At 38.0% G+C, this 12,951-nt stretch overlaps 1 protein-coding gene across 3 annotated transcripts in view; it reads left to right on the forward strand.

The window, feature by feature from the left end:
- The window catches only part of LOC112138780 (zinc finger E-box-binding homeobox 1), a 77,706-nt gene that overhangs the window by 2,016 nt on the left and 62,739 nt on the right, over window positions 1-12,951 (forward strand). The gene's annotated exons all lie outside the window — the stretch shown is intronic.

Genomic DNA, 12,951 nt, shown 5'->3' on the forward strand with positions numbered 1-12,951 from the left:
AGACAAGCACTTGCTGACACAAATCTTCCTTTTTTATCTTGTCATCCTTTCAGTGGCTTAAATGACTGTACACAATTATATTCTGTATTCATATCAGGAGATAAATGCTGTTAAACAAGGCTCAACAACGCTGTAAATGACCATGCCTTTATTTTCATCTTTATTTGAGCTACTTAAGAAATAAAATATTTATTTCTTTGCTTTAGTCTGTTGGAAGCTGGGCTGAATTTCACTGATGATTTTCTTTAACAGCTCTATTTAATTTGCACTTCAACGTTTAATGGTAACTTATTTATCATAATCCTCCCCAAACCATAAAAAAACTGTCAAATAACTTTCGGTATAATATAAACCCAGGTGAGACATATATTTCTTATAACTTAAAAAGCTTAGACAATTTAAATAATTTCTTTAAAGAAAATTACTTTAAAGCAAAATCAATAGATGTGATGAGGTGTTATGCATTTTGTAAGATTGATTCCACTTCCTTACAACTGTTCTAAGTTTAAATATATGTTATTTTAACATATTTATATTTAATTTAGAGCAAAAATATGACAGAGGTTGTGGTGCCCAAATTCATTCACTACTCAGTACATAGTGTGTGATGAAGAAGCTGAGACGTTTGGATCCATGTGCAAACGGTTTAATAAGCAAGGGCAAGACACGAATGTAGTCAGAGTCCAGGCAAGGGTCAAACACAAAGAGCAAGGCAGGATGGTGAATAAACAGGCAGGATGTCGAATAAACAGGCAGGATGTCAAATAAACAGGCAAGAGCCAAAACACGGAGAATCAGACTCAGAAGGCACGCTCAGACTGTTAGCAAACTAAACAAGACTTTGCACTGAGCAGAGGTTGAAGAGTGAAATATATACAGAGGGGTTGATGAGATGATGAGAGACAGCTGAGTCTTGCACCAGAGAGCAATGGATCATGGGAGATGTAGTAGAGGAAGGGAGCAGGGACCGTCAGTACTCTGTCGAGAGCTCCCTCTTGTGGTTGGAGGTAGAGACGGATGGTTGAACACTAATGTAGTGTACTATAGAGTGCGTTTTACTATTTTGTAGTACTGTCCAAAATCAAGTGCCCTAGAAATCTCCCAGAAGTTTCTGCAAAAAACCAGAGTGCCAGTGCTCACTAAATTGGTGAGTATTGACCTCAATGCATTGCATTTGAACCATTATTGTGGAAACAAAAATGGTTCATTATGTTTTTTAATAAACCATCCAAGTTTTCCTCATCAGAACATAATGGATTCAAAAATAGTTTTATCAAAACGCTCAAATTGATTAGAGTTTTACTTGGTGAGATTGGTGACATCATATTTGCAGTTTCAAATAAGTAGTGAATATTGTGTCTGAAATGCTGAATTCGGACACAGCCAAAGTTGATTTTATGATGAAATAAAGTAGTTGATAAATTCCTTTACTGTTTAACCCTCCGTTGCTTCTGCAGCTAATGAACCACATCCTCATTAAAGTTTCTCTCTTTTCATAATGAATTAATTTTTGGTTTTGTAAATAAGCTGTAAAACAGTTAACCTTAAGACATATGGATATAGTTATTAGCTGTAATGCAGTTTTATTTGCATTAAATCACATGGTTTATGGGCAAACTGGCTTTACACTGGAATCCTCCTCAAAGGTGACTTTTACTTTCCTTATCTGTTGGTGGATTTTCACTTTGAGAATAACCTTTTGTTTAGAAGGGGCCATAAATGGAGGCAAAAAAAGAAAAAAAAATCCCAGTAAGCGTGTTTGTTTTCTGCACAGTAATCAGTTTGTTCAGTTTTTAACAGTGTTGTCTAGAATGAGCTCTTAGTAGATTGATGAATAGCATTTCTTAGGGTTATTAGCACTGAATGGGGAGTGATTGATTTTACTTTATCCTTTTTTTGTTTAATGTTTGAGAAAACCACTTTGCTGTTGATGCACTGATATTAGCATGGCTGGTAATCCTTTTGACAAAGATGCTTAGATTATTATGGATAGAAATCTGAAAAAAACCCTCAGATTTTTAATAAAAAAAAACAAACATACAAATTCAATACAGTTGTGTCTATCACATGTTGCTGAGAGAACCAGACACCTTGTGAGGGATTTTTTTTACAGCTTTTTTTAATTTATTGTTGTTGCTCTTGTGGATGGTACTTCTTCGCATGCTTCTGAGGCTCCTGGTTCTGCTTGTGTGTTTTGGCTGAAGCCTCAACTTTGCATCTATGCTTCAGTGAACCATAACTGACAAGAAAAACATGTGTGATCGTTATCAGATGGAGCAGATTGTCCGTCATTGTTGTTGTTCGAGGCTGAGTTGGTGACTTAATTGCTTCCACACGTTGTAATTAGGCTAATCATTGACCTCTCTTTAGTAACAGGGAGACTTTTTTGGGGGGAGCTTTGTGAAGAACGGACTTGATGGGTGTGAGCAACAGATCACCCTTCACTTTGTCCTTGGGCTGGTTCTTTCAACATCTATCTCCACCTTGTTCAGCAGTAATCTCTTAAAGTGATTCTCTCATCCTTAATGAGCTACATTATAATACAAGTGGGGGTCTTCTCCAGGTGTCACAATTTCTCACATATTTTTTACAGTATAAGACCTTTTCTTCTTCACTTTTCGGCTTATCCCTTTTGGGGTCGCCACAGCGTAACAGCACCCACTGTTTAGCATCAGGCAGAGTTTTTGCGCCGGATGCCCTTCCTGACACAACCCTGTACTTGAGGGGCACAGGGACTCATTTAGGCAGCAGCGTCAAAGGTCTTGCCTAAGGACCCAATCTGGGTGAAGATCAGTGGACAACCCTGGGAATCAAACCCAGGTTTCCTGTGTGCCAGCCCTACACTTAGCCCACTGAGCCATCCAGCATAAGACACACTTAAAAGCTCTAAATTTTTTCCAAAAGATAACAGTGAAGCAACTTATATATGGATTAATTCTGGTTGTGTTTATGAATGTCAAAGGGATTTTGGGAGGTACACAGCAGTTTGTCAAAATGTGTGGTTGGGTGTCATTTTAAATATGCTAACGTGGCTAATATGTAGTGGTGTCTGACTGTATTTTTTATTTTATTTGTTAACGTGTTACTTACTCGGTTGAGAGTTAGCTAAGTTGCTGTGATGTTTGCCTTAGCGGTATCAGACTGTTTTTGTGTTGCAAACAAGGTTGGGAGTTACAGGTATTGCGAATACGCCAATGTGGCTAATGTGTAACGTGTTACAAACATTGACATGTAATATTTACTAGACATATGAAGGTGTTGACGTCACCCATAGAAAAAAAAAACAAAAAAAAGCGTTACCTAAAATGAGGCCAAAGGCCGTTGGAGTGACTTCCTGTTTGTCTGCCGCCATTTTGTAACCTATAAGAGTGATTAGTCTGAGTCGGTCTGAGTTATGTTTTTAGAAGAACTACCATCGCCAATCATGAGTGAGGGCCACACCCCTTTCACTGAAAGCGGCTCTGGAGAAGCTGTCAATCAAACGTTTGAGGCGGGGGCAGCGCGCACCACATTCTTTTACTGAGGCATCTGATTGGTCTGTTTTTAACTTGAAAAACTTGCAATAAAATATATATCTTTTAAAAATTAGGATTAGAAAGAAGATGTTAAGAAGAAACTATCAGAGCAAGAAGGATTTTTCTGACAAATGAAGTGACTGAGTCATAACTGTCTATTTCTCAATGGAAGTCTATGGGATTTTGACATTCTTGGAACTAGCCGGTACTTCCTATTTGGAATACCAAATGGGTTGCTACGCCCAGTGATTTCTACTGTCAATGGTTACAAACAAGTTCTGGAACTACAGTGAATGCAGTTAAAGTCTGACTGACAGGTGGACTCATGTTTGACTCTTGTTTTGCCTAATGTGTTTTTATAGTTCTGTGTGCCTTATATATGACATACGTTTGAAAATAGCCCAATCTTTGAGAGTGTGGCTTATAATCTGGTACGCCCTATATAAAATACGGTAATTGTTACTAGACTATTTTAGATAATGTTTGTCAAAGTCTTACCTTGTTTTTCATGTTAGATGCAGCAGTTTCCAACAGGCTGCAAACATCTACAAACTGAAGTAAAAGCACAACAAGAATTCTTATCACAGTCGAGTTTTCCCCCTTTTTACCTGAATGAGACATCTTCCAAGCATCAAAGTGCGTTGAACTGAACCAGAGTGTATGACAGGAATGAAGTTGTTTCTATCAGTGCTGCTTGCTAATCATCTGCTGTCGGCCTCTCAGCCTGTAGCTGCCGCCGCGGTCACGGATTCGTCATCCAGCACCTTCAAAGTTCTCCTTGTTTGTATGTGTACCAACGCACTTTCAGCTGTGCTGTAATCTTACACTGCAATTTAGGGACTACAGGAATGTAGTCTGGTGTTAGCATACCTTGACAGGATAAACACAGTGGCCTACTCCCAAACTTGGACTGCTCATATTCAAAACCACCTAGGAACATTTCCCAACACTTCGAGATGCTGTGCCTACAATTCTATTCTGTCCCAGTTTTTGTTTGTAATTTTATTTTGTAAGGACTTCAATGTGCACGGAATAGGAGGGAGGATTTGAAGTGACAGCCCCTGCAGACTGCTCTCCGTTACTCTTTTCAGCGACAGCTGCTAGTTGACAGTCCCCTTCCACACATGCGCTGCTTTCCATTCATCTAGAAGCTGAGCGAGATGGTGCTGCGTTTAAAATCCCCCTGAGGGGGTTTTCTTCTACATTTTGCTGCAGAAATCTCACCTAAACAACTTAACGTTGGAGGAAGTGACACAGCTTGTTGACATGACCTCAAAATCAGACAAGTAGTAGTAAACAATGAACTGGAATAATCAGATAGGGTGTGGAGTACAGAAGTTGGACCATCTAAAAATTCCTGTTTTATTTTCATTGGGCTATTATTAAATTCCTTTTAAAGTTCCTATGTATGTAGGCGTAGGTGTTTGATTTTTCTAAATTGACCATGATTTTTCCCCTTGTTTTTACACATTATCATATGTAAATAATAAAAAACTAAATTGGATAAAAATGAATCTAAGCAGGAATTAATCCAATTGATGAAGAAAATGTATATCTTTTTGTCAGATTTCTTTAAAGGAAATGATTGACATTTATCAACACTTTTGTAGATAAAGCTTAGATAATCACTTGAATAATCAACATTTTAGTAATTAGACAAACATAAATTTGCTGTGGATTTAAACAAGGTTAATGTACAAGATGATCAAAATCGCATTTCTGAGTACTTCTTTATTCAAATTGTAGCGAATCATGAGCAGACTCAAAAAATGCTGTTGGAAAAAGAGGTAATTTGTTAAGTAGAAAATAAACTAGGGGGGCCAAAAGCTCCCTGCTCCGCTCCATTCTGATGCATCCACTTATAGACAAATAGATCCATGAACGTTTTTTTTTCCTTGTCTGAGCTGGAATGTGGATCATAACTGTACGGCTGGATAGCTAGGATATTCCTGCCATATACGTTGCACTGGTAATGTTAGTGTGAGGGGCTGTAAGCTAACAGAAGAACTTGTTAACAGAGAGCTCTCAGCAACTGAAAGGGGAATAGGGGTGGGGTCTTTCTGCTCCCACAGTCCATAACTCAGAGGAGAATGTCTAATGGACTACTGCAGCTCTGCAGAAACTATGTCCTAGAAAACGACACAACTTTTTAGAATCAAGGGATGATTAGAGTGGAACTTTATCAAACCACAGTGGTAATAATTGAATATCCTCTGTGTATGAAGGGGTATCAGTTCACTAGAGTTCACAAGCCTGGGTTAATTACGTTTGCATTTTCAGAGTTTTAAATACTTGATTTATTTACTGTCTTCTGTGCTGGTGACACCTGTCCAGGTGCATTTATGATTATGTTTGACACTACTCCAAGAGCAAGGCCATTGGTGCATTTTAGGATCAGCCTTTGAAAATGACATTTTATTAAACACTCTTTGGTCTTTCACCTGGAGAAAATGAACACATACCTTTAGCCAGCTTAATTTCTTTACTACCCGAGATGTCACTGACAGGAAACAGGATTCTCTTTGAACTACTGTAGCTCTTTGAGCATATTCACAATTAATTCACAATTTTTTCATAACTCTTCGTTTGGATAACTAAATGAAGGGGAAGGGAAACATTTGGATTGGGTCTTAAAATCAGTTTTCTTATTTTATGAAAAGCTGACAATGTCACTCATCGACTAAATGATTACCACACAAATGTTGTTCCATTATACACTTGTGTGTGTGTTTGCATGCATTTTAGTAAACAGATTCCAGTTGGCTTACACTAGTATGTAAACGCTGTAATCAGATTCTTCATCAGCTGTCTTGTATAAAGGAGGTTGCAGACACATTGAACTCTCAGAAGAGAGGAAGGGGTGGATGAAAGCTTGAGATGTTTCTCCGAGATGCAGATCTGGTGTGAAACCTGGTTCTGCTGTCTATGTATGGAGAACCCTTAAACGGATCTTTCCAGGGGGGATCCAGATACCTGGTTGCTTGATCACAATGTAGACCACATGTGTTTAAAGTTTTAAATACTGGCATTATCCTATCTTTTTGGACTATTTTGGCATTTACTAAGATTTTTTAGGCTGTTTTAGAGTTTAGCTAATATTTCAGCTACATGCTAGCTGCTTTGGCTAGTTTAGGCTTTTTTTTACGTTTTTTAGGATATTTTGAAGTTTTGCTATTCTTTCCAGCTACATGCTAGCTGTTTTTGATAACGTAAGTTTTATTATATATAGTTTTTTTTAGGTTAATTTGGCATTTAGCTTATATTTTATCTGGCTATTAGCTCCAACGTTTTTAGCTATCAGCTTCAGCATTTTCAGCTTACAGCATTCACACTAGCATTATCACAGGTAACGCTATATATCTCGTTCATAATTCTGTTGGAAAAGTTACGGTTTTAAAGCTTTAAAGATTTACCTTTAGAGTCTTCAATAAATGTTTATCCTGTTCTGTCCTGTTAGGTGCGTTTGAGATTTTAACCCCTGTGCAATTGCGTTTGACACCCCTGATGTAGACCAACTATTAATGCTGAGTTTGCTTTTATCACCCAATGTCTCCATATAACATATTGAAATAAACAATTTACTGAAGTCTATCAAAGGGAGAATTCCATCACACTCCTCTCATACATTACTCTTAAGGAACTGCGGCTGGTGGAATTCCATCTCTTTTGCCTGCCAGCTTTCCGTTATCTTTAAAGAGCTTTGGCTCGTGCCGAACAGCCCATATGCAGAACTTTTTTAATGTTATCAGCTGCTGCATTATTCCCTTTACCTTCATGCTACTAAAGGAAGAGCTTTCAGAGTGCTCTTGTGCTCCTTTTTGAATAAACCACTCGCAGCCTCGGGTTCTTCAGATACAACTGCTTGACAGTGCAGAGGAGTCATCTAAGTATCCTGCCTCTGAGGTAATACAAATTGTATTTGCGGCTAATATGATTTTCCATAGGCTGACTCCACCGAACACTCATCATCAAACAAAGGGGCACAGATACAACATGTTATTACAGTGTTAAACTGATTTCTCACGGATAAGACACCTGCTGATAGTTAAAATATATCAAGACTGATGCTGACAAAAAATAAGCTTTTAACTGATCCATTAGTGAGTGTTTGTGTGACTTTCTCCATGGTGTTTCTGCATTTGTGTAGTGTGTTTTCCCAGCACAAATGGGCCTGTAGAATGACAAAGCACTACAGGATCTCTTTAGCAAGTCAGCAGTAATTCCTTCCTGTAGTGTGTGTGTGTTTGTGTGTGGGGGGGGGGTACTTGCTAATGTGAAGGTAGGAAGGTGCGACTTTGCTCCAGATTTTGCATAACAACACAAACCTGCCTGCTTGGATTAACATGCATGAATTAGGCACACGTGAGAGGAAATCAGCAGTTTCCATTCTAACTGAATGACTCGACCTGATAAAGGCACCTGCACAGATCAAGCATTTGGAATGAAAGCCCATGAATGCATTAGGATACGTGGTACTTTTAGGGAATAGTGTTGAGGTAAAGTCAGCGGGCGATCGATTTACACCCTGAAAGTTTCTTTAATCAAACACCGGATTACAAAAAGCGTTGCGCGTGTCTGCTGACGTGTCTGCTGCTGCACAGGTGTGATCTGCAGATCATGAACGCTCAGCGTGAAGCTTATTTTTAGTCAAGGTGAAGGGGAAATGGTGCGCTGCTCTCTGATTTAAACTGAAACTGAGAGAAGCCACAGTTGTGACTCTGAATTAGTTGACCTAATAAAGGCGAAGCTCTTCTGTCTGTGTGCTTTTTCATAATTATTAAAGGTAAACTTAGATTATTCACCTTTAAACTAAGTGTTCTTGTAATCTGAAGGCAAACCTTAAAGGTTTGGTGCTGCATGAAGGGACTGCTATAATTTAAAGCTTTTACATGCACTGTAAAAAATATACTATAGAATTTACAGAAAAAAATGCAAATCATGACTTAAAAAATGTAAACAGGAAAACAATAAACCTATGTTTATTATAATATTATTATTGTTTATTATTATTTATAAAACAGTGCAATGTGTAACAGCATATTTTAGTTAAAATTACCATTTAAAAATGAAAAAATAAACTAACTTATTTATCAAATTGACAAATTTCAGTAATTATGACATAAAATAATGCAAATTCCATTTCAATATGTTCATGTTACATATAAATTGTCATGTTGTAAAGGTTTTTGCCAGTAATAAAAAAAAAACACAATATAACTGTAAAATATTTTATGGGTTTTATCCATACTTTAAATTAGGGCTTGGTGATATGGAATTTTTATACCTCGTTATAATTTTTTTCTTATTAGGTGATAACGATTCATATCACAATAAAAACCAAAATAACTATATTTATCATATTTAAATGCTCTGCGGCTCAAAAAAAGAAACATTTAAACATCAGCAGGTTGTTTAGATTTAAATATTTATTTCCTATCATACTTTCATTATCTAAATGATCTAAATTGCTTTTAAGAAAATAAAGTTGCATGTATATGTGGGTGTGTATTAAAAACTTAACAGATCGATGTTCAAACTAAATAAAGGACATTTAGCTTCCACTTTGGATCTTTTATACTACAGTATAAAATATGTTTTTTATGAATTAATATTTTAGATGTTTGTGTTGAAATAGTTGGTTTCTGCTCTGCGTAGTCAGTCATGTCTACTTTGGGCGGCTGTGGTGCAGTGGTAGGGCGGTTGATTCCTCATCGGAAGATTGTGGGTTCGATTCCTGCCTTGACTGGCCATGTGTTGATGTGTCCTCGGGCAAGACACTTACTGTGACTGTGAAGCACTTTGGGCCCTTGAAGGCAGGTAGAAAGTGCTATACAAGTATACGCCATTTACCATTTTACTCATTATGAGTTCAGTGTCGATCAAAATCCTTTTGCTCTGCAACTGTCAAACACCTACACTGTAAACAAAACCAGAACTGAAATTAACCTGCAGCACCACTGGAGCACAAGTGATCAGCAAAGCTGCCAAACAGTTTGCTGTAAGGCGGCCTAACCTAACCGTTTCCACCATTAACCCGTTTCCAGATTCAGCCTGAATATTCATGCCTCCTCAAAGCTGCTCCTGCAGCAAGTGTTTTCATCCTCTCTGTGGCAGAGCTGAGCTGTCAAAGCCCCCTTGTGGTGAAGGGATGCATCTCCAGCTGCTGTTGCACCCCTTCACTTCAACTACAGACTGTGTGCGACAGCATATGTGCATGTATGTGTAAACGCACTAACTTTTAAACGTTATTAGTATGTTTGTGGGTGATGTGTGCAGCAACAGAAAGAGTTCAAAGTGGCTGAGGGGAGGGGGAGAACTCCTTCACAATAAAGCAGGGGAAGCTCCCGTCCCTCGGGTAGAAGTGGCGGGTAGAATTTGCATACCTCAGTAAAGCTGCATTCTCTCCTCTGCTGAAGCCAGAGAGGGAGCAGAGCGTCTGAGGGAATCGGTGCGAGCTCAGCCCAAAGCTGCCGCCTGCCTCCAGGCAGAACTCCAGGCCAGAGCCGAGCCTGCAGCACAGATGAGAGCTCCTGTCTTAATCCCTGACGTGGTGGTCATTGAAGTGGAAAGCTGTCTGCCTGTGATAGGCTGCTTACTTTGATCACTTACACAAAAAATCCAAACACATCTTAGAGGAAATGGATGAAGGCAAGCTGATATGGAAAGGAGCAGTCTAGAAGGGAAAGTATAGATTTATAAAACTAAAGAATCTGTATTCATCTTGTTCAGCCATTTATTCAGAGTTTAAAATAGAACAAATTATGACATTTAATATAAATTTATTATTTCAGTTTGTATACATTCAGAAAATGTCCACTGCAAACCCAATATGAGAATGTTCAGACTTTCCCACAGCCTTAAATCTTGGACAGGCTTCTGGAGTGTATTTCTGATATTTATTACACAATTTTTTGTCCAAACTGCAGTGATAAACAAGTTTAGAGATCCGTGTAGCTTACTAACTCAGCCCATCGACCCCAGTCTGTCTCTGCTTCGTTCTCACACATTTTCTATGGATTCATCAGTCTCCAGATCAATACTTTGTTTATTTATGGAAGCTATGAATGCTCCCTATCTTACCTGGTGGAGACAAAGGTTTGGCAACCAGATTTATAGGATTTTCAGATCATTTCAACCTCTTGAAAAAGAAAGACTTCTTCAGCAGACAGTCTGGGATTCTTCTCTTGAGATAATCCACAATAAAAGCTTAAATATTAGTTTCTGAAATAAAATCTCAGATGATCCTTGCTAGGGTTGCTAACTCTTTATGAATAAACAAGCTCTTGGTTTTTCTTATAGTAGATAAAAGTTGTTCATTCCTGGATTGCTTAATTTTTCATAATTGTTGACATATATATGCATTTTATTGGAGTTGAGAAGGAGATGGTTGACATTTTTGGAGAGAAAAACAGGTGTAAAAATACACAAGCAAAATAATTTTCTTTGTCAGTTTGTGGTTATTTGTTGTTACGTATCTTTAGCTACAAATTATTCTTCTCAATCAAGAATATGAGTTTTATTGTTAGCTGCTGATTACTTGTTTTACTGCATTTGGGTTCTCTGGCTGACAAACTGGACAAGTCTGTGTGGTTTAGTTTTTGTCATATCACATTAAATCATCATCTTTACATTTATGTGAAAATTGGGATTATGATGGGTGAGCCATTAGTATTTCGTGTCTCACATGTGCCACAGACTAATGTTACTGGATGCAAAGTGGGGAGCCTTTGCTGCTCCTCCTGATGCTGTGAGGCACTGCAGCCTTGAACCTGACCACTGTGAGTTTGGTGAGAATGTGGGAGGAGCCTGAGGCGGCCTCTGCTCCAATAACACCAGAAGAAGTGGCTAGAGTTTTCACTGGTTGTCATTTTGAACAATAGTCGCTAAATATTAGGTATAGATGATCAAAATTTTGATTTGGAAATCAAAATATGGAAACTGGAGTCAAGTCTTCATGTTCAAATAAGCATCCCATAATATCTGTCCTTAGTTTTTAATGATGTCTGATATTGTCTTGATGTTTCTTTCAACCTTTGCTTTGTTCAGTTGCTGTTCAGGTTTTCCTGTAAGTACAAAGAATGATGGGAATTGAAGTTTGCTAATATGTCTCTTCCCACAAGGGCTTCATTAGTCTTAGAATCTTGCTTTGAGTTCATGTTACAACTTGAAACTTTGACACAATACACCATCCAACCTTATACTGCATAACAAGGAACATTTATTGATAACTACATGTTGCTTTAATATTGTTGCTTTTGAAAAATCTTTTTTAAAGCATTGAAGAAAATACAGAAAAATTAGCAGTGGATTTCTTTTAATAAGTCAATCCAACTAAGGTAATTGTGTAATAACATTACCTGCATTATTTGGTATGACCTTGTCTTAGTTGATCTTCCTGTGCTTGCTCAAAGATGAACTGACCTTGTGATGGAAAAATACTGAGGAGGCAGACAGACTGAATCTGAGTTGCTCCAAACATAGATGTAAAGATGTAGAGGGAACAGCTGAACTGTGGTATTTTCTCCAAAGTGTCTCATGGTGACCTCATAAATCTATTCCAGTCCCTGAAAAAAGGCCATAAGGTGTTTTTATTAGGGATGATTGGGCTTTTGGAAGAACACTATGTGCAAATCATCTATACTTCATTATTACCTTAATGAGAGCAAAGTATTTTTTGCTCCAAATTAGAATTTCACCATCAGCTCTTATTTGCAACTTGTATCTTGTAACAGCTTGTACCTTATTTTTCGCTGAACGCCCTCAAAAATGTAGTTTGGCATTTTAGATTTGCAAGCCCTCCAAGAAACATAAACACAAAAATAACCCCAGTTAAGATGTGGATGATCCAATGTTCTTTGTTTATAATGTTTTACAAACAATGGGGAAGAATACACAGTTGGAACCAACTGCTCAATGAGCCATGGACAGGTGGATTTGGGGGGGGGGGGGCGATGAGACTGTAGGAGGAACAACAGTGGTAGGACAGGTGGGAGTGGAGGAGACAATTAGATTAGAGGCAGAACGCATCAGTGATTTATTTTTCCACTTTTACTCTTCTCTCCATCAGGATAAATATTTTTGTCCTTGAAGCAGAAAAATGAAGTGGTTCAGTGTAGATGCTCTCAAGGTCGTGTTGCTGAACAGAATTTGTATTTTATGTTTGTCTCGTCTCCTAGTAAAGGAAAACCTCCCCCTTTTAGACCTGAAGTCAAAGATGAGCTGCAGTAAGTTTTGATGCGGCTCTTTGACTGCTGTTAGCATCATGAGTAGAGTTGGATTCATATTCAGTTGGTTCTATTGACTGTAAATGAGATGCTCTAAACAGGAAGTACCTGCTGACTCCAAGAAGCCAAAATCCCATAGACTTCTATAGAGAAATAAACATCTAGTCGTTATATTTGTAAAAACAACCGAACTTGCTCTGATACCTTTTTTT

The sequence above is a fragment of the Oryzias melastigma genome, linkage group LG17 (genome assembly GCF_002922805.2).
Source record: "Oryzias melastigma strain HK-1 linkage group LG17, ASM292280v2, whole genome shotgun sequence".
In the NCBI taxonomy this organism is placed as follows: domain Eukaryota; kingdom Metazoa; phylum Chordata; class Actinopteri; order Beloniformes; family Adrianichthyidae; genus Oryzias; species Oryzias melastigma.